A 21,373-nucleotide genomic window follows, 5' to 3' on the forward strand; every position below is an offset into this window, starting at 1 on the left:
CCCTTATTTCTCCAGGCTCTGATTCACCTTCTCTTGCTTGCTCACTGCTATCACCACCTGAGCATCTCCCACTGAACCCTTCTCCTCCTGGCTACATTGGTATCTTTACCCCACACTCCCGGCCTCTCTGCTCCATCACCTTGCCCTCTTTTGCATCCTCCTCTTGTTCTCTGGTCAAAGCCCTTCTCTGTCTAGTCTAAGTGGAATGAAAAGTAAGATTCGTCTTCCCAGAGTTGTCAGGGTTTCTGCCAGATGGTTCCCCTTACCACATTCAGGTGTGCAGAAAAGAGTTGATCTTTACCTGAACAGGAAGAAGCGACTGAGACAAGGTCACAATCCTCCTTGGGCACAATATCCGTGTACGTGCCTTATGTGAGTCACTGCTGTTTCCAACAGGTTGACCAGCCCGGATCACTGCACTGGGGACCTGAAGCAAGGAGACTGACTGATGTGTGCTTAGCACAGCCCGTCTTGTTGCAGTGACCAAGCACTTCTCTGGAGGCCTGTCCCGAGCAGCACACAGGTAAGAGGCAGCACTGCTGCTGCTCAGACTCTACTGCTGCTGCTAGGCTCTGCCCTGGCTGGGGCTTGCTGCAGTGGGCTGAGCAGAGGATTTTTCCATTCATTTGGCATTGTCTCCTCTGCCTGAAATAACTGTAGTGGCGAAACTTTACATTGTGTTTACAGAGCAGGAAATGCTTTTCATCAAAAATGTACTTCAAGAGGAACAAGACTGCTTGTATAGATAAGATAAATATAGGTTAAAAGTGTGGGAGGAGTATACTGAAAAAAGAAAAATCTTACATATGTATAAGCTGTTAATAAAGCAATACTTAGACCTTTTGTTCTAAAATAACTTTATATTGAACGCTATCTTAATATAAACAGAAAGCTTTTTAAGAAAAGGAAGAAAGAAATGTATATGGGGAAAAGGGGTTAAGTAAGAAATGAATTGCATTGTTTACTTTTTGACCAGGGAAGATGTTTCAGGTCAACCAAAAGTGAAAAGAAAAACCAAACAGAAAAGCCCTGTAGTTCTGATTGCGATGACTCATGGAAACCAGATCTAGAAAACATGAGGCTCTTTAGTCCAAAACCTTAATCCCCTAGTAGTATGAAACATTGTTCCCAGTAGTGCCTACCAGTCCTGTTTTAAGCGATGGGATTTTCCCTTGTCCCCTTGGGATACTATTCCACAGTCTAATAGAATTAATCTACTTACTTCTCTTTCAACCTCTGACCACTGCAGATGCAATTAGTAGTAGGCAATGGGAGGATTCTGTTTCCTCTGCTGTATTATGAAGGCTTAGGGCTGTACTGTGTTAAACCAGACATCAGTAGCAAGCATGTATGCAAGAGTGTGGCTTATCTGTCAGTACTCATTACAGCCCCATATACGTCTCTGAACTAGAGTTCTCAGACTCATAGGAGCTTTTCTACAGTCGTAATTCAGGATCTGATAAGGCACGGACTCATGTATTTGAATGCCTGCGAGAAATAACAGTATGATTGGAAACTAAAATTAAATGCAGTCATATGCTGCTTGTGCTAGGGACTCTCTGAGACGATTTAAGTCTCTATTTCTGGAGCGTTCTCTGTCCTTGCTTTTGATTTCTCTCATGAACAAACTGGTAGGATCTATATGAATTGGTTTTTTTTGCTATGTCACTGGTGCTGGAGGAACTAGTGCACCTTTTCAGCTGTGAATTCTAGGACTTGAATAAAAACTGTGGACTTCTGCTGATGTTTACAGAAAGTCTCTAGTCAAATATAACCAGTTGAATATAAAGCCAAATAAATTGGAGATGAAAATTGTAGCTGGTTTTATTTAGTCTGTTTCCACTCATCACAAAGTTGAGCTTCCTTCTGTGACATTTCCCCCTTTTGCTCCTTAAATTTGGAAGTGTTCTAGCAGCAAGAACTGTCACTCAGTTTCTCAAGCACACGAATGGGGTTTGGACTTGTTCACACAGGGAGGATTCAGCACCAGCTGATCTGTACAGACTGACACTTGGATTCATCCACTCCAAATGTGAACTAAACCACACGATCATATTGCAGTGTAGTTGGTGGTGGATGTCTGACTAAGGCTGCAACGTGAAGCGGGGCCAGGCGTCATGAAGAGCCATGCTAGCGTTCCATATGGTCTTTATCCAGTGGTATTAAGGGAGAAGTTACAATCCTGTTCCTCCTTCCTCCCCGTAAATCCCTGACTCTAATGTGCCATAGCTTTTCTGGACTATTTCTTCAAATAGAAAGCCTAAGTATAAGCATAGCCACTGGTCCAGCGTTTCATTATTGAGATAAATTAATTAAGCCTCTTAAAATTTGACTAGTTCACCTGTATTTATCAGATCCGAATTTCTTAAACTGAAGATTGAGTTACAAAGCTTTGATGTGTTCTGTGAATGCAGTGCTAATTTGTCCATTACTTTTAATTGGTTGAAATTCTTTTCAAGCTTGGTGCCTGGCTGCTTCATGTGGTTTTGTAACATACTTTAAAGGATGGGAAGGTGGTGACTGAAGCAGGGTGTAATGATCCGTAGCAGCATACGTTCCTTGCCCCAGCTTTCCCAGGCAAGCTTCATTCCAGTGAAAGTGTCAGTAAACCTAAGGCATAAAGCTACAGTTTCTCCTTCACTCTTCCCTTTTTCTGTTGCTTGCAAGTTTATCTCGCTGCTTGCTTCTTAAAAGCACTGCATGAACTGGGAGGCTGTGAAGTAAAAAGCATTCTTTAAATACAGATGCTGGTGATAGTCCTTTCGAAAGCTGCATTTCTCAAGCTGGGACCTATTGACCCCTTTCAGTGCAGTCACAAAGAAATCCAAGAGGAAATGGAGGATGAGGACCAGCAGGGAATATATATATATATATAATTTTTTCCCCCCAAGTCATCTTCTTACTCCACCCCCTGCCAGACTGGCTATTGTGTGAGACCCACATGGGATACCAGTCGCCCTGTAAGGAGAATTGCATCATGCTGCATTCTTTCTAAAAATTGATTTTTTACACTTGCCTTATATTTTTCTCTTGCTGAAAGTTTTCCTGCTTTTGTGGAAGAGCTGGTCTAAAGGAAAGCAGTAGACTCCAGAACCATGTGTACAGTCACAGTCTGTGCAAAACTCATGGGAGCTGGGGATCATCTTCTTGCATCCTCTCATATCAGTAACTGGGTGACAGTCTTCAGCATGGCTCTCTGTGGCTGCCAGCACTTCTGACTCCCTGGGGTGCCCTATAAAAATCAGCTGACTTTCCTTTAAGAATCTATTGATTCACCCTGTAACAATCTGCCTATTTTCCTATAAGAACCTGCTAAAAATCTGTTTAGCAACCAATAATCTTGTAGACTTCTTTAAAACAACAACAACAACAACAAGCAGACAAAAAGAATGCTTCCTCTTAGAAACAGCAGCATTTTGGGTTTAATTTGCCACAGTAATGTCCCACAGTGTGTTTGCAACGGGGAGAATAAGAAAAATACTTTCTATTAATGGTTTCTTTTGCGGAAAATTAGTTGTTTGGTATTATTAAGAACGGTTGCATTGGAATGCAATGGAATGCATTGGAAATCAACCCTTTTTTCCTTTCTGAAATGTTGACATAACACTTAAACTGCCATTTCCTGAAAATTGCAGAAGGACTTTTTGAAAGATTTGTTGCTTTTTATGAGGCCTAGAAACTGGGGCTGCATGACCAAAGGAAGGAGATGTCATATTTGGGAAGTTGTTATTTTCTGTGATTTCTCTTTAGACTATGAGTTGAATTACTTGGAAACGCTGCGTTAACTCTCATCTTTCTGCAGAATAAGTCTCCCAGAAAACCTTCTGTTGTGAAAAATTGCCCTTGTACTCAAGATATAATTGTGAGAACTTCCTGAGGTGCTTGAGTTTGCATCAGTACAGAAGGGGAATGCCCTCGTACGTTTTTCTTTCTTCACAAAGTATAATTTGATGCCTCCTAAATTGTGATATCAAAATGGTGCCCATTGTGATATCAAAATGAGGTATCATAGACCGTGAATGGTATGCTCCGTTCTCAAATTACCTTTGAATTGGCTCATGATTTTTGGCGCTTACATGGTTGTCACTGGCCATTTGAGTTGATGTGGTACAAACACTCCTCATTGATGCAAACGCAAGGTGCTTTGCCAAATGACGATGGGGCTTGCTCATGTGGCAGGGAAGGGAGGCAGAGCTGCCTTCTGGCTTCACGCTGAGCCCTGGAGTGATGGTGTCAGCCTGTGCAAAGCAAGAGGGGCTCTGCATTTCTTAGCCTGAGACCTCCAGTAGGATGTGTGCTTTTGATTTGCAAAATTTGAAAAATATTCAATGAAGATGGTGACTTAGTTTTAGAGCTGTTAGAATTATTCTCTGTCTGTAGAGATTTCTCAGGAAGCAGATACGTAAGAGGGGTGTATATGCATGTATTTGAAGCTTTTTTTTTTCTTTGGCTTACGAATAAGATCTGGAATCAGTAAAAAGTACTAACTATTAAAATCAGCAGTGCAGATAGTATTATCTCATCAGAGATACAGTGGGTTTTGACAGTCATTCATGCAGTTCCTAGCCCTACTCCTCGCATTCTGACAGGCAGAAGCAGCTTGTTTCCTGTCTTCCTTTCTTTCTCATCTGCACAGGGATGGTAAGAGGTTGGACTTGATGATCTTAGAGGTATTTTCCAACTTAAACGATTCTATGATTCTGTGAAGAGAGCTGGTAAGTTTTCTGTTGTAGAAAGTTGTGATTAAAGTATTTTATTTTGTGCAGAAACTGGCTTTATGAAACTTTGCATTCATTTTCAGAGAAACCTGAAGATGAAAATGTTTTCTTTCTGGAGGGTGTATCTTCTCCATTTTTTTTTTGTTCTGTTGCTCATCCTTTCTGTGACAAAACAGGAATAGGTAAGGGCAAAAAAAAAAGGAGAAGTAATCCAGAAATTCTGTTTCCTCAAATGAAAAACTGCTCTCTAAAAATGTCTACATATCTTACTTTAAAAAAAAAAAAAAAAAGCAAAGTAACTGATTTTTAAACTTGCAGAATATGAAAAAGAGGTTATTTCTGTTGAATGCCCTAGCCTGTATTTAAAGTGAGGTTTCTTTTCTGCATTTCTATGTCAATTTAGTGCAAAACTTCAAGACCACTCATGCAAGAAGAACCTCAGTGTAGGTGAGCCGCTGGACAGAGTTGTGCACAGCAAAGCTAATGATAACCCAATGACTGCTTTGTCCTTCATAAAATAACTCGTTCCTCACATAGCTAGTAATGGAGGTGAGCTGCATTGTCAGCAGATCATTTGTTGACAGCACTGTCAGATAGGAAACCAGGAGCTCAATGGCCTTGAGCATGCCTGTGCTGGACAATTGGACAGTTCTTGGTATCACATGGCAGGAGCAGGAAGGTATAGATGACATGCAGGCATTGTGTGGCTGGATGATGTGCTGGGATACAATGGCATTGTTTTGCCTGTATTTCAGCTTCAGTGCCCAGCCTATGGAGATCTTGAGCTGAACTGAGCCCTGTCTGCAGTTATTTCTTTCCTGAAAAAGCAGAGCACAGTGCTTCTAGGAGTGGACCAACTCCCAGTAGCACATGCAAAAATAAATACATTCCATGAAAGTATGTTTAAGCAACATAAACTTCCTTTTTTTAATCATTTGTGAAAGGTTTATTTTCACATCCTCTAACACTCACTAGGTGTTAATTTTCAGACTTGGCTATAGCACTGGCTTGAAATGTCAAAATGCCTAAGAGGGGCATTTTGGGCTTGGTCCTTCCTTGCTGTATGGCATGAAGCAGCTACTGAGCATGGGAGGGTAGGAGGAAGGTTCTCCTGGGAACTGCCTGTGCTGTAATTGTCATCATGAGCCACTTCTGGCATCTTTCCCTGGCAACTGTTGATGACAGGATATTGCAGTTTGTGACTATCTGACCCCACTCATTTTCCCATGTTCTGCAGGAGGGCTTGTTATGGGGTTTGGGCATTGCTGCTGACTGCCCAGGTACACGTGGTGCTCCACAAATGACGTATTTTGGGGCAGGATTTGTCACTGACTCCTCAAACTGACCCATGCCATTTATAACCTTTGTGTCTGCTAAGTACATTTCGAGGAAGCTAAAAATAATATTCTCAATTTAAAGCTATTTCTCCAATAAGTATTTAGTCAACAAGAAGACAGGGAATCTCTTTGTCCTTTTTTTCCAATGCTTAAGTATTCGGCTTTCAGGATGGAGCTAAACGTTTATCACGAGCTATTGGCCTGTTAGCTGTGTTGGCTTTAGTGTATGGATTATGTTACTGGAAAGTGGAATCCCTTGCCAGAACTGCTTTTACTGTTCTATTTCCCTTTTCGTGTCCCAGTTTTGCATGTTATCTGGTAGCTGCACTAAGGCCAAACTCTTACTGCACTGATGAGAACCAGGAGTTGGCATTCTGCTCTTCTGTCTCTTTCTGCCAAAGGCCAGTAGGCAAAAGAGAGTGTACATTTTTACTATTTACATGAGTACAGTTTGTGGTCATTTGAAGCACCTGAAGATCAGCACATCAAAGCTCTGATTCTCCTAGTGGCTTAGCATGACCACAGGGTGGATAGCATTCAGTACTTTCAGATCAGGTTGGAAATGAGTCACTTGGAAAACTTAAAATAACCAGATACATCTAAACCAGAATTCAGATATTTCAGGCTAGCAGTATAAATCCCTATAGGTCCTCAATAGTCCCGAGTATTGGGTGTACAAAACTGAAAAAGCTGCTTTAGTCCGCTGCTTGAGGTCTTAGTCTTTTACTGTGTGCTTTTTCTATTGATCAAGAGTAATGGCAATTGATTAGAAGTGTGGCAATCTCCTGTTTCTTTGGAGAACTGAAAATCAGCTGTGTGTATCAGATCTGTGAATCACACCTCTGTACTAGATCATTTTTATGAAAGAAGGAAATTACGCAAGTTTTTTTCAAAATCTTCATGGAGACCACAGATCTTTGTGAAATTAAGTTGAAATTAAGCAAATAGTTCCAGTTAGTGAAAGGGTTGTATATATATGTTTGGAAACACCAAGATATTTGATTCCAGATTTTCTTTGTGGAACATAATTTTCTTTTAGAAATGTCCAAGCCACTCTTTTCAACATTTAAAAACTAAACCCACATTGCCCTATTAAAATATGATCCAAACTTTTTATAGAAAGAGCTGGGTTTTATTTTAAACAGTTAGTTAGGAAATGTTTTTTAAAGAAAAAAGTTTCATCTCAGGTTGAACAAAACTCTGAGTAGTTGAACGAAGAAACATCTTTGTATTGTTTTGTTTCGGAAAAAAAAATCTTCCAGTTCAAACTGAAACACTTTTTCCCCTCCCTTCTCTTTTTTTGGTTTTCTTTTTTGTTTTGTGGTTTTGTCACCAAAGCTACAAAATCTATTGATCATCTTGATATATTCCTTCTGATGGTACTGGCACAGTCTCTTTTTCTTGATTTTTTTTTTGCATGTTTGTGGTTCCTTATTGGGGGAGCTTGGGGTTTGTCTGGCAGGAGCATGGCACTAGGGCTGTCCTCCCGCTCCTCTTCCTGCTGCAGAGTTGCTGTTCTCCCCACAGGTGCAGGTAACCTGCGTGCTGCAGCCTTCCTTTTTCCTTCCGCATTCAGCTCTGTTGAGTTGCTGAGTACTCCCAGCTGCAACCAAGGGAATAAAGCGTGAGTGCACCGAGTAAGCACTAAGCATTTTCTTTCCTAATTCTCTCTGAATGTGTCCTGGTGACTGCAGTTGGGCATTGAGTTGACTGCCTTCAGCACTAGCAGTGGGCCAAGCTGGAGACCTCCAGAGGACACTGCCTGTATTCTGCCTCTCTTGCCCATGCCCCTTGCACGATGCCTTCTTCGAGGAGCAGCCCTCCCCTCCCCATTGCAAGTGATGCTATTGCTGAGGAATGTTGGAGGGAGACCATTATACACATACTGGAGGTGCTGCTGAATTTGGGATTTGAGCTTGATTTAAAAGGGAGGAGGCACGGGAAGGAAATGTTGTTTTTAGTGAGGACCCAGGCCATAGAACATTGAGAGCTGTTTGAAATGTGCTCAGTAGGCAGGGAGGTCTGCGGGTGCTGCGGGAGCTCAGCGAGCCTTGCAAATGTTTCCATGCACTGCTCAAGGCTGCTGTCCCAGGCACGTACTTTGTTAATGCTTCTGGGGAAGGCACTTTGGGAATAATGAATCAATGTCACTCTGCGTTTCTTCCCCCTCAGAGCTGCTCTGTCTTGTTCTCTCTGTGCTGCTCATTTTGGTTTTAATTTCTGCATGGAGGTTCGAATCACACAGACAGGAAAGTTTGGTTGTGCAGTGGGCTAAGGCCTTTGTCTCTACAGCACTAAAACATGCGTTTGTAGTTGTAGGTCCAAAAGAAGGCAGTGGTGCTGGGGTTTGCTGAATGTGCTCCGAATGCTTCAGTGGTTTCCTAGCTCAGGATGAAGCTGTGCTCCTGGATGCTGTGAGCTCCCATCTGGAGCACTGAAGGGACCTTTCCCCTTGGCTCTTCAGGGTGCCGCATCTCTGATCTGTCACGTTTCCCACCTTCCCTCTGCCTCCTTTCTGTGCCTCCAGATTCTTTGATGCAGCCGAGCTCTGCCACAAACTGCTGCGTGTTGTTTTGCTTTTGCTCAGGTGATGTTGCAAAGGGCTTTTTTTTTTTTTTTTTTTCCCAAAAAGGGCATGTAAAGGGAAAGGCTATAAAAAAGATTTGTGTCACTCAGGACAGTTTTTGTACGTGTAGGAATGAAGGAATTTTGGTAGGATGACTGGCTGACATAAGGATCAAGATAACTTTGCCTTCCCTCTGAGTTAATCAGTGGGCAAACTAATTAAAAGCCAGAAGTACACAATACCCAGACATAGGCTGACACTTCTGTAAGCAAATTTTTGTAGAGCTGGTGTAATTGGATGGGCAGGACACACTGTGTTTTGCAAAGGATTTGGCCTCCTTACACTAGAGCTGCACTTCACAGCAGTAACAGGAGCTGCATACTATGAATTAATCGACTCAAGGACACCTGTATAATGTGCCCTGTAACCGGACCCTTCTGATGTTCCATGCTAACGCTCACAAAGGAGCAAAGAAGGACTGTACTTATTTTTTCCCAGGCAGGTTTTGCCTGGAGAAGGTCCAGGAACTGAGTGCTGTCCTGTGGCTGGTAAATTTGGGAGGTTATGGACCTAGGAGAAACAGGAGGAAAAGGACCTAGGTGAGAGCATGCGCAGCACTGAGGAGTAAAAGAAAGTCACAGTTAAGCTGGAGGACAGACCCTGACACCTTCCCAATCAGCAATGCTGAGAAAGCACACGGAAACCAGGGAATGTGCTTTTGTTTTCAGAAGGTAGATAGAGACCTTGCTTTATGCTCTCCCTTTATTTGTTAAAATAAATATGTATTAAAGAATCCTTCTCCTTGGTGAGGTCTGGGGGTGCCTGCCCTGCAGTGCTCCTGGGCACTACAGGGGCTAACAGAGCTTCAGCACTACCTGTAGCCTGGAGAGACGGGGGGATTAAGCCCTGGAGGCAGGGCAGTAATCACCTGGTGCAGCTGGTCAGCTCAGTTTCTTTTTATTTGCTGCCATTATTATTATTTATCGTTATTATTGATAGGAGAGAAGTGCAAGCCAGCTGCTCAGTGCCGAGGTGTGAGGGCTCCCGCAGGGTGAAGCGCTCCATGCCACTTAGAAAGCCAGCTATTGTGCTGTCTCTTCAATAAGCATGTCATTTCACACACTTGTTCTGAGCCTCCTGCTGTCACTCATGCTACAACCGCTGACAAGTAGCCTGCCTGGCAATACAGCATCGGAGCCGGAGAGCTGCCTTCCATCTAGCTGGGCTCTGGGAGAACAACACGAAAAAGACAAGTGACTGTTGAATATTTGAAGTCAAGTGTTTCCTCTTAAACATGGAAATGCTCTTTGCACTTCATACGCATCACTGCTTGGTGACAGCAACTGGCCACATCGTGCATTATTGCTCTGTTCAGATAGGGCCAACTGCACAGCAGGAACTTTCCCCTTGCTTCTCAGTGGAGCACTTGGAAAGCTCATTGTTAGCAGTATGTTGTTGTGTAGTACATAGATTATATAGTATATAGTACAGAGATTGTATAGAAAGCCTTTCTTGTGACCTTACTAGGCACTGAGTTGGCTCTCGTATGGCTTCCACGTTGGGCTTCTAAAACATATCACCACATTCTCTGAGAGGTGGAGCTCAACAAAGTTTGTCCTGTGTGAATACTGACTCATCCTTGTAGCTGAAACAGGAGAGCACCTTATTTCCACTGAGCTTATATTACAAAGTGTATTGTTCTGATGCTGTAGTACGCACTTTGTGTTTCTATTTATGCGTGTATGAAGAGTGGCAGAGGTTGAAGGATACAGTTCACAGTGACCTCTTGTGAGGCAGCTGTTGAAAAAACAGGCTGGAGACTGCAATCTGTTTTGCCTTGGCTTTTCTGAGTGGAAGGGAGGGAAACATTACATATTCATAGGCTCTGTATGTGTGTGTGTATAAATGTAAATATATACATGCATGCATAAATGAAAATACGGACACAAAGCCACTGATTGTCAGCAAATAACACTATTCACAGAAGTTTAGTTTCTACTCTAAGCAGAAAGTGCAAGCCCCCTTCCCTCTCCTACTGAAGGCAGAGTTGGGTATAAAATTGCTGTAGACTGGTATAGGGTTTTTTTCAGATCGATGGATTCCTCCTGTCTTCACAAATGAACTTGTTGGTGTTTTAACAGCTCTTTTTTGTTGGTAAAACAAAGTACATGCTAACTAAGTGTATCAATAAAATACCAAGTCTTAATCAGACTTTAGTATTAACATCCCTCTAAACCTATTAGATTAAGCAATTTACACCATAGAAATTTTCCTTAAAAGCAAAAGCACGTCTCTTTCCCTTCCCTGTTCCTTTCTGTCCATGGTTTGGTTTTGTGTTTCGTTTTGTTTCATGTAGGTGGTAGGCACTAGGGCTGCATGACTTTTGGAATGAATGAGTGGATGAGAGGAGTGGATGTGCGCTCATTTCCTGCTGAAATGAAGATTGGAGTAACATTCTGTGATTCCAAGGTTTTGGGGAACCACTTTAGCATGAAGGAAGTTTAAAAGGCACTGACTGGGCAAAGATGAAATTCTTAAGCCCACATGCAGATCTGTGTGAGTGACAACACTGGGCTGAATGCTGGGAGAGTACCTTGTGCTGGATGTTGGCTGGGCATTATTGGGAGCGTAAGGAATTATCGCTACTTAACTACTTCTTTACGGAGAAAAAGTATAGCTCACAAAACACAGGAGGATAAATTGTCATGGAACTGCAACAAATTCTCATTAAAAGAGCTGTCTGAAGGAGTTGAAAACCAGTGTTAGCTATCCTATAGAACTGCATTGTCTCTCCTAGCCAGCTTACAGTAAAAAGTGGCCTGACAGTAATTGAACTGAACATGTGCAGTATTGAAACACTGAATGAAGATAAAAGTACGTGATTTCAAATTTTATTTCAAACGGGAGGGTGGCTTTTTTTTTTTTTTTTTTTTTTTTTGCAGAGCACATACACCAGGTAGATCCAAAGGCTGTAAAAACCTTGAAATCTTGTCTCATTTTATGTAGCGATTTCACAGGTACTCTTTTCACTAAAGAATTTATCAGTCTGTTGAGCTTCAAATCCCTTGGGAAACTAAAAATCTTGCAAAAGGCAAAAAGGCAGCGCCAAAAGAGGTGTGATTGTTTTTGTAAAGTTAAACAATTAATCTCTCTTGATTCAGCAATATCCAAAATTCAAAACTGAAACTAATGAAAGGGAAATGGTACAAGATTAGTGGACTTTTAACTGCTGTCTTTCCTTCCAGTTGTAGGGCATCAAAGATGCATAAACCTTCATTGTCTGTAGCTTTACTGAAAATGCTCTCTTATCCTTCCAAGTGATGTGGAAGGGATGGGATGTTGCAACTGTGCATGGGCATGGCCTCAGAGCATTTGGCTGGTTTTTCATGACGTTGCAGAGGTTTCTTTTGCCCATTACTGCCTTTTGTTGTTGTTCTTTTGAGACAAATATGCTTGGAAACCAGAAGGTGTTGGATGTCCTCAGAGTGGTTTCTGTGACAATGATGAGTTAATGTACTGGAGGCATCGTATATGTACATTTGGAGTTGGGTAAACTAAATTAAATTCTTTAAATAAGTAAGATGCAGTATATCAGCCTGTGAGAACCAAACTCACTAACAACTCAGTGATTAGAGGGAAATAATTAGGAATTGAATGCTAAATTTGAATGTAACTGTAATTTACAGGAGTGCTCGTTAAGAGAAGAGCCAGCACAAGAAATCTTGGCTCTGAGCATCACCAGGAAAAAAGCCTCTTTATTTATTTTGGCCATGTAGCAAGCAACTCTAGTGATGAGTTGCTAGAAATGACATGTCTGATTTATTGCCCACTGCAGCTTCGAGAGCGTTTGCAAGCTGAAGTATCTGCTGTAGTTAAGATGATTATAACTGTGTTTAATTTTATTTCAGAGAGAGAAAGAATTTTTTGTGTGTGTGTGAGCGTGAGTTCTGGATGCAGATGACTTCTGTGGTTACTTTTGGTCCTTAAGCAATGGCAGCCTGGGCTGTCAGTGGCACTAATGCCTTGCCTGCAGCTGGGGCTGAGGCTGGTCAGCAAGGGAGAGCCCAAACACAGTCCCCAGCACTTGCTCCATTGCAACATTGCAGTGAAGCTGTGCTACCAGGGAACCAGTAGATCTGGCAGGGCAAAAAATCATATCATTAGCCTGGTGTGAATTCCTGAGCAGGTAGTTAGGGTCCACGCTCCCTGCAGAAGCTTTCTGCTGTTTCTGCTATACCAGCAAGTCTGCAGCTGGTTTTGGTTCTGCCTCTTAAAAACACAAATGTGACTACGCGTTGGAGAGTATCTCCCCACATCCAGTTGCAGTGCTCCATGGAAGATACTAACATCTAGCTACTTGGTTGTTTTATACACTACTTGTTCCACAAGTTCCCAACACACCCATAAGTTCCCAGCACGTTTCCTAACCTGTACAAAATAGTATTCCATCCCTAGATAAGCGTAAGTCTTCACTGTGCCAAATCCTGTTTACATGCTCTTCATAAGGGAAGGCTGTCTCTTTTGAGCTAAATAGAACAGAAAAGCTGTAGAAGTGAGCTGGGCAGTACATCGACAATGAGACAAAGAGGTGTCAAGAAGCTATGAAATACACCCTGGAACACATGTTTTGAGGTTGCGACAAAGTTATCGTACCATTTTTTCTGTCATTTCTGTTTCTGCTCAGGGAAAAGGAAAAAAAAATTACTTAGTGAAAGCAAATTCTTTCAGATAAGATCCATCTTTTTGTACTACCTATATTGCCAATATAGTTTTGTGCTTTGCAGAGCCCTGGAGAATATTAACTGGCTTTCCGGAGAACATCTTTACTAAGTTTGACTAATAATGGAGAAAAGATGAACAATCCCCTTATATATTGACTGCTCGCTGCAGCTGGCTGATTCCCTCCTACTTTCTGTTCTAATATGCCTGTCAGCCTGTTGGCAAGGAACTGAAGCTGCGCCAGCCATCCAGATAAAATATAGAGTAGCCAGAAGTTTCAATTAACTCACATTTCCACGAACACTTACTGGACATTCGTTCCAATGCCTATGAAAACATCTATGCAACTCGTTGCTTAGCTTTTCGCCTCATTTTAAAGCTGCCACTTTACAACGCTGATCTTAAAGTGTAGGTAATTTTACAAGTGTTACTTTTAACTGACTGTGTTTTCTTTTTCATTGTATATTTTCAAATGAGCCTGAGTGGAGAGGTAATACAGAGTCCTGGATGGTTTGGTTTCATTGCTTTTAAATGTGTTTCTACTGCTTCAGGTGATTGTGAAAAATACTATATGTAGGCACTCAAAATGCATTTTAAAAAGTAACCTTTTGTTTGGGAAGAAATGGTCTCTGTTCAATAAGAGCACAGCTAAAATGTTTGCTGGCCCCATACATTTCCAGAAAGAATATTCTGTTTTCCTCTTCTGAGCACAGGTGCTTGGATACAGAATAACGCTTCTTGTGAACAAACCTGGCCAAGAGAAGGGCAGGGTTTTTTCCTGCAGGCACTTTGGTCTGTCACAAAGCCGTGGGATTGCAGGACTGCAGTGAGGTGGCTGCTTCACCACTACACACAGATGTGTTTTCAGAAGGGTCTGCTGGAGTATGGACTTGGGAGAGGAAGTAGTGTGGGGCTGAGTGCAACAAAAAGCAGTGCCTGTGTGGGAAGGGCACAGCCTGGGGCTGAGTGATGCTCTCCTTGGATTAAAGGAGCTGAGAAGGGAATGGCGAAGGGCTCGATCATTAGAAACACAGTGGCTCTGTCACCTTCGCAAGCAGTGGGCACACATCAAGTCTGTGCCTTCAGTGCTTCCTATTCCTTGCACTCCTGAACAGTAACCCCCCAGCCTCATCTGAAAAATTATGACGGTAAAATGAGGAGGCAGGAAGATTTATTGAAAATCTTAGTCTGAATGGAGCTGCATTAATAAGACAGCATACCCAATAAAAAAAGACCTCAACGTGCTGGAAAATAAATCCCACTGAGTGCTCAGCATCCTGCCTGAGTCACTAATTCCCCAGGGCAGAAAGTAAAGCAAGGAAAACAGTTGTTTTTATGTAGCAAAGCCAAAACATGTCCACTTCTAATGTGAGTCCTGGGGGATGTGTCTCTTCAGAAATGCAATATGAGTTGGTGTCAGTGAGCTGACAAATACACAAATTGATTTATTTTTTTCCTCATCTTTTAGACAAAGCACCTACTAATTTCAGTGGGACTCCTGCCTGCATGCATTTTGTGGCTGGAACTGTCCCAAAGCGTTTGAGGACCGAGGATTGTTAGCAGTAGGGCGTGGGGAGGGTTTGGACGGGTGAGTCAGATTTTCCACAGCTCCAACTCTAGCTCCAGCGCTGAGCGCCAGTGGGACTTTCTCCTGCTTCTTCCTCCTATGCGGCTTCTGCATGGGCTCTCCTCACTGCTCCTAATGCTTCTTGCCCTTTGCAGCGTCCCCACAGAAAGGCTTCAGCACTGCAAGGTTTCTACTAATAATATCTGCAACTCATGAGGGAAAGCAGAACATTCCCCTGGCTCTCAGAGGCTTTATCAATACTTGCCCAACTAAACACAGCTTACAACTCTACTCTGCTTCAGAATCGCACAAATCTGATGGAAATTCTGAACTTGTGATGGGATGAGAGAGGAGATTGCTAGTAAGTAACCTGGCTGGAAGTAGTCTGCTAATGCTCTGAAACAAGCTGCTGTGGGGCTGAGCACTTGAGCCAGGAGCACCACAGGAGGTTCGTGATTGTTGTTGTTCTGATTATGGCAGATGATTTTGCTGTTCTCATTTACAGCTTTAATGGTTTGCTAAATGTCTGATCTAGGAATATTGTACAGTCTATCAAATGGGGTGGCATAATGGCATTAGTAAGGGTAATTGCGGTTGTTGTGATAATCTTATTTGCTCCTTAGTTTGTTAATTGAAAGTGACTTATCTTAATATATGACAGAAAGAACAGTTGCTCCTCTGTGCAGCCTGGACATCTCGAAGGGAGAGGGGAAGTGTCAGTCTGCACTGGTCTCGTGTTATTGTGGGGCCTGTACAGCAGCGAGCATCTGCAAGTGAGTCAGCGTAGTATGTGTAAGGCTTTGTGTTTCCATTTCATATAAATAACAGCGTGTGCTGTTACTCATGACTCTGTGTCTCCTGCTGCAAGGCCCAGTGTGTCAGTCTGTCTGCGATGTGTACGGTTGCTTTGGGAGCCTTTACAGGAGGAGTGAGAGACATCTAGGCTCTGAATGCTTAACCCTGCAGAAGAAACTTGGCATTTTGTCTCCCATCAGCATTTGCCCGTCACTGCAATTAACATTAATTATGGAGGTACTTACTGAACACCCTGTTAACCCTAATTAGAGTTAATGGAAGATACATGTGGATGTTAACGGACAAGAGACAACTAGGCTTCCATTTCAAAGGTTAAATATTCAGTAGTTCCCTCTTAGATGTGTCAGCATCTTATAATCATGCAGTCAGACTTATGCAAAAGCAGAGCAGTTTCACCTTTTTTTTCCCAATTATAGCCACCTTACACTATTTTTTGTTAAATTAAGGAGCAAACAATGATGTGGCAGTGCCTTCAGTTACCGTTACTAATGTAATTATACCAGCTCTTCCCTATTGGTAGTTCATATTCTCAGAGTCAAACTTTCTTAGCAGGCATTCTGCTGTCCCTTTTGCTACCCTGCTAACGGATGCCGGTAGTCAGAGGAGCTGGCAGGACTTGGCTTTGTTCAGAACATCTTATGAGAAGGAGCTCAAGGCCTCAGCTCTTGAGTAGGTCACGTAATATTCAGGGTCTGTAAGGTTCTCTTCACAGAGGTATTACTTGAAGCTGGAAGGACACGAGGACTTTTCTCTTGCTCGCACTCACTCGTTAGCCATCTTTGGTATTTTGAAAACCACTGTCAGTGAAGAGTCAAGGCTGCAAAATATAGCGAGCTTTGCAGGTGCTTCTTTCTGTGCAGCAATCCCAAGTACAAGAACTTGGCTCAGGTCTTGAATTTGCCCATCTCCAGAAGAGCTTGTTGCTCCCCTGAGTTCTAACAGCTGGCATTGAGGAGCAGCCAGCTGCCCAGGGGCTGGTGAGGACATGACAGAGCGTGTGGCCTTTGGACTTGGTGTGAAGTTGGCCTTTGTTTGCATTTTATCCACAAATTTATCCATCCTCAAGGCAGATTGGTAGGTTGTGATTTAGCCATTTTTTAGTATATCCTGTTGATGTTTTTATGTAGTTTTTTTCAATTGCGTCATTACAAGTGCATATTCTATTTTGTGGTAGTCAAAAAATCTCTTAAGCTTTGTAATTAATGGTAGATCTTTAGTTTTATGTGTGAAGTAACGCTTTCGTGGGTCAGATCTAAGTGGGCCTTTTTTCCTCTTTCTTTCTTTTTTTTTTCATGGGTATATATTTTTAATGGCCATGTAAAGCTCAAAGTGCCCGTATTTAAACTTGTGGGAGCAAAAGGCTTTCGATTGTGTTTTGTGCTGGGATTTGGAGTAAGCTGCATTGGTTTGAGAGCTCAAACTGTACATTGTTTAAAGTGAGCAGATGCTAAGAAACTTTGTTCTACACTATGTAGGGTTGCTAATTTAGCTCTTCCTGCATAGTTAGAGCATCAAAATCCCCTATTGCGGCACAGCTTACCCTAGCTTATGGGAAAGGACAATTTTTTCTGGTGCGTCTACCTTTAGATTTTTTAACAAAAAAGGGTACGTCATCTTTAGAAAGGCAAATGCCCCCATATTTTAAAGTTTCAATTAAAACACCAAGCCTTCAGTTGCAGTAAGATCCTGAAAAGGGTACATGGTCATGACATACATTCTTACGTACATATTTCAACTAGAAAAATGTGGCCTCCCTTGGAGAAGAAGCTGACTGATCAGGCCACAGTCTGGTTGTGTAATTGGGAAAGTGAAACACAGTCTGAACAAAGATAACTCAAGCACATTGAGGTTAAGGACACTTTGCTCTGGGCAAATTCCTTTTTTATAAGCTGCTACAGCTAGGCTGTAAAATGGAAGTCTCCAAACAAAGCTAAGGTAATAACGAGTGGTAGTTTAAAACCAATGTCATTACCTGAATCCTGTATTCTGCTTCTTCAAAATAAAGAGGGGATGTGCGAGGTAAACTCCTCCTTATCTTGTCTACAGTTCATATAAATGTATAATACCACTAGAGGCAAATACGCAGAGATCTTGGCCAAACCATTGCACAATTGACATCCTAATTAAAATCAGTTTGTTTTGTTGGTTAATTGCTGATACTGTATCCACCAATGTGGTCATTTTTTCCCGATTGAGATCTGACGTTAGAAAAATATCCTGCCCTCAGATGAATTTGTTTTAAAAATATCTGTAGCCCAAGTGATAGTCCAGCTGAAGGGACTAATTTTGGAATCATTGAGCCAACAGTAAAGATTAAGTGGTGGTAAAGTCATTTTTCTGGGTGTTTGGTACAGGCTTAGCAGTATTACACTGACTTACGGGAATGAATCTCCCCCAGACTGTGTTGATAGCTTCTATAGTTATCTGGTCAGCTCTGACTTTGCCAGGAGGATATCCTGGCTATTCCCCCAAAGTGCTTTGGAGTCACCTAACTCGTTTGTAATCCTCCAAGATAGCAGGGAAAGCAGCAGAGAAGTATTAGCTGTGAGAAACCTGAGCAGTTTTGCCCTACGATAGTGGAAAAATAAGGTGTTATGTAAGGAGATGTCATCTCACCAAAGACTGAATTTCAGGAGCTGATATTTTCATACAGGATATGTTAAGTGCTTAAATGAGGGCTTGCTTGGCATCCACTTATATTCTTTCATTCATTCTTTTTGACTCAGAGATTTTTTTGGATGCTTCTGAGCAAAGTCAAGTTTGCTAAATGCGTCAACTCACATGCAAAAATCAGATGACAAAAAAGAATATTGTATCTGATTGATAGCACAGATAACTGTGTCAAGGCAGCGTATTTGCAAAAGAGAGGGAAAGTTAGGAAACAAAAGAAAAAATGAAACACTAGAGCAGGGGGCTGCAGAAGCTGCCTGGGACACTTGCTGGGTAACTTAGAACAAAGGCATGGGGGCTTTCTGGGTCTCCGTGCCCACATGTAAAAGGAAGACAAAGACACAGAGCTTCATAAGGTGCTCTCAGACCATAATGTGTAAAGCACATTATGCTGAAGTGGTATTAATGACACAAGGTGGTTTATGTATCATCAGACATGCAAGATGGTGACCACAAATTGTGTTTTGAATTTGTCGTGTAATTTATCTCTAAATGCAGCAAAACTCTACAGTGTTTTCAGAAAGATTCCTCTCCCCATGCTGATAGCAGCAATGGGTGAAGAGGCCATTAAACGCAGTGTCACTCCAGACTTGCTGGTGCAGAGCTCAGAGCAACGTCAACCTAACCAGGAGCATGCCCCAAAAGGTCTGTCTGGCCATGCTAGACACACATGCCACTAGGCATTGCTGGAACATCTACTGCTCCCTATGTCTCAGCCTAAACTTGGTCTGCTTTGGCTTTTTGCCCTCTAAACATACCTGTGATACTTTGAAAAATATACTGGTTTTGGCTGAAAGGCAGCATTGCTTTCAAATGTCACGCTGATCAAGAGAAAGAGGCACAGCTGAGATGGAATATAGTGAGCTTCAGCCAATGAAAGCTGGGATGATTTTGGAGACAGAATTCAGATTTGTCCTGATTGACATGGAGGTTAGCTGGCAGAATCCTGCCCCTTGCAGGAGATCTGGCTTTGTCAATATGTTGTTTGTTGTTCTCCCTGAAAAGATTACCAAGTCTCTGTAAAAATAGGAATTGTTGGACCACATCCAACTCTGCTCTTGCTTCTTTTGGGTGTGAACGGCAAGGCACTCTGCTGCCCAGCCACAGAGTGGGTTTTGTGCTGTTTGGAGGCCACGTGAGCTACCTCATGGTTGGTGTTTCAGATCATGCCTTCATCATTCACTGGTACATTTGGAATTATTCCAGCCCCCTGATTTGAATTAGAGGAAGTTTTATGTCTTCAGTTACTTACTCCTGACAGGTAAAATATTAACAAAGGCTGAGTAAAAGAAAATTCATCAGCATCCTGAGTATTTCCACAGTTAGACTTACTGTTTCATTTTTGAAAGAGTCCTTACGACACCCTGTCAGTGCACGCCAATTCTTACATATAGGGATGATTGATGGTGCTTCAGGTTTTGCCCCAGGCTATTCCCAGCATCTTGCAAGTGATTCTGGTAGAGAAGTTTCCACTGCTGCCTTTGTGTGTTGTTCGGATTACAATGGAGCTAAAAACATGCTGGCCCTGAACCACTTCAATACAAGAGATACAATCCGTTCTCCCCAGAGCTCACAAACCTTAAAACAAAGCCTGCCTGGGGAGACTTTTTGCACTATATTAAATATCCTTGCTGAGAAATGTTTTCTTACAATTATGGCCTTCCTAATAGGCACCGTGGGTAGTATCAACACAAAGCTATCTGTATTTCATCATCTGACCCGCCTTAACCCCAGCTGGTCTCCCGGAGATGCAGAAAAGGTCTGTTCTGCACAGAGGTCTTGTCTTTCAGGCAGCACAGAAGTGCTTACTTAGAGGACGAGCTCTCTAAGAGCAGATGTGAAACTTTGTGTGGCTGAAATTCACTCCATGGAGCAGGCTGCCTGGAAGCCCTGCATCCACTCCATCGACATGCAGTCTGTGCCCCTCGTGTGCCAGAGGACTCACTCCCCACGGCTCTCCGCTTAAGCTGCCTGCTGATACACTGTGCTTAGGGATTAAGGATACTTTGGGAAAGCATATGCATATTGTATGCAGTGTTCTTTTCCCTAAAGGGAAAAAGAACTTTTAACTTTTAACTCTTTTAACTTTTTTGTTAATATGAAATGTTTGACCCAGAACCATAATGAAGACGAGCTCCCTGATTTTTCTGTGTTTTCCCTCCTGAAAAATTCTTTTTATTTTTCTCCTGAAGACATTTTACGTCTGTCAGCAATGTGAGTGGGATTTAGATTGGCCTCTGAGCAGTTAAGCATTAAGGATAAGGTTATAGTAGAGAAAGCATTACAGGTGACAAAAGAAACAAGCTCCCTGCTACCCTCATCTCAGGAAAGCAAAGCTACAAAGCAGTGGAGAAAAATGATTGATTTTAAAGTAAGGAGGCAATCAAAATGGATTACTGTGAGTCACAAGGCCTTCCCCTTTCAAAGAGATTGATGCTCTCCAACATACGTCTCCCATGCTGCCTAGCTTACTGCTGGGATGACCAGATGCCTTCTACCCAGAATGAGCCGTCAGGAGGTCCTGCTGGCTGCCCAGGGGCATATGCTGACTGCCCAACGCCTCATTGTGTTGAGTGTCAGCAGAACAGGCTGGGTTAGGCTCCTTCTGTTCCTAAATCCCCAGAAGTGCTGGGGTGCATGGACCCGGCCTTAATGGCCACAAGTCCATGACGCCTGCGTGGGTGCAGTGGAGGTGACGGCGTTGACGTGGCGCTCAGCTCCATGGGGATAGTGGGCACCCAGCAGCACCTCCTGATCAAATGCACAGAGAGTTCCATAAAGGCTGTAATCAAAGGAGCATCTCTTGCTTTTTAATATGTGCTGAATAGGTTCATTTGTACGCTTATTATGACTTCAGAGAGAGAAGCTATTAGGGTGATCATTAGCCACCTGTGAGAACACCAAGAAAAACCATGATGCGTTCCAGAATAACCCCTCTTTTTAATGGCCGTGCTTTCAGATGCATTAGCAATAACCAGCG

At 42.5% G+C, this 21,373-nt stretch overlaps 1 protein-coding gene across 7 annotated transcripts in view; it reads left to right on the top strand.

Moving 5' to 3' along the window:
* Positions 1-21,373, top strand: part of TSPAN18 (tetraspanin 18) — a 104,317-nt gene that overhangs the window by 51,904 nt on the left and 31,040 nt on the right. For 3 of the 7 annotated variants that reach the window (XR_002440732.1, XM_021403564.1, XM_021403565.1), the window contains one exon: positions 397-523. The gene's annotated coding sequence lies outside the window, so the exon portion shown is untranslated. Of the gene's footprint in view, positions 1-396; positions 524-7,582; positions 7,693-14,955; positions 15,356-21,373 lie in introns of those variants that run through there. The other 4 variants (XM_021403569.1, XM_021403568.1, XM_021403566.1 and 1 more) reach the window with 3 other exon arrangements.

The sequence above is a fragment of the Numida meleagris genome, chromosome 6 (genome assembly GCF_002078875.1).
Source record: "Numida meleagris isolate 19003 breed g44 Domestic line chromosome 6, NumMel1.0, whole genome shotgun sequence".
NCBI classification, from domain to species: Eukaryota; Metazoa; Chordata; class Aves; order Galliformes; family Numididae; genus Numida; species Numida meleagris.